Source organism: Vigna radiata, unplaced genomic scaffold (assembly GCF_000741045.1).
Source record: "Vigna radiata var. radiata cultivar VC1973A unplaced genomic scaffold, Vradiata_ver6 scaffold_23, whole genome shotgun sequence".
In the NCBI taxonomy this organism is placed as follows: domain Eukaryota; kingdom Viridiplantae; phylum Streptophyta; class Magnoliopsida; order Fabales; family Fabaceae; genus Vigna; species Vigna radiata.
This window is the reverse complement of record NW_014541837.1, coordinates 264,600-265,895: the sequence shown is the minus strand read 5'-3', so window position 1 is coordinate 265,895 and position 1,296 is coordinate 264,600.

Sequence of the window (1,296 nt, the reverse complement as noted above, 5' to 3'; positions counted from 1 at the left end):
TTTTCTGCCATCTTGAGTTCCCATGGTATCTTACATCAGTCTACTTGTCCTCATACACCACAGCAAAATGGTATAGCAGAACAAAAAAATAGACACTTGGTTGAAACTGCTCGTACCCTTTTGCTCGGTGCCCATATTCCTGTCTATCACTGGGGAGATGCCATCTTAACTGCATGCCCTCCTCCTCTCTTGATAATAAAGTCCCTTTCTCCATTTTGTTTCCTAATGATCGTCTCTTTCATACATCTCCCCGAGTGTTTGGTTGTGTATGTTTTGTTCATGACATGTCTCCAGGTCTAGACAAACTCTCCGCTCGCGCTCTCAAATGTGTCTTCTTAGGCTATTCCCGACTTCAAAAAGGATATCGATGTTACTCTCCTGAAACTAAGAAGTATTACATGTCTGCTAATGTCACTTTCTTTGAACAGACTCCTTACTTCTCTCCATCTGTTCAAGATGTTTCTATCCTTCAACAAGTCTTTCCTATTCCGATGGCTGAGTCAAATAGCTCCACTGTCTCTGTCATTCCAAGTGTTGATCACCATCCTCCTGCACCCGGTTCTCCACATACTGAGATCATCCCACACAGGGCCCCAATGGATAGTCCACCTCCCCAAGACAATGGTGAATCTCCTGCTTCAGATTCTTCTCCCTCGTCACCTCCTCCCACGCCTCCTGGTGCAAATGATTCAGCACGACCAATTGCCCTCAGAAAAGGTACTCGTTCCACTCGAAACCCCCATCCCATTTATAACTTTCTTAGCTAACATCGATTGTCGCCCTCCTATTTTTCTCTTTTATCCTCAGTGTCCTCTGTTGTTATACCTAAGAATGTCAAAGAAGTACTTGATCATCCTGGATGACAACAAGCTATGATTGTGGAAATGCAAGCTCTTGACCACACTAATACTTGGGAGCTGGTGCCCCTTCCCCCGGGCAAAAAAGGCAGTTGGTTGCCGATGGGTGTATGCAGTTAAAGTCGACCCTGATGGTGAAATTGATCGACTCAAAGCTCGGCTTGTTGCAAAAGGTTACACTCAGGTTTATGGCCACTTCATCAATTGGATATCAAGAATGCCTTCCTACATGGTGATCTTGAGGAAGAAGTTTATATGGAGCAACCTCCTGGGTTTGTTGCTCAGGGGGAGTCTGGTATGGTATGCAAACTGCATCGATCTCTATATGGCCTTAAGCAATCACCTCGTGCTTGGTTTGGAAAGTTTAGCTCCATTGTTCAAAAATTTAGGCTAAAACGCAGTGAAGCAGACCATTCGATTTTTTACTGTCATTCTTCTC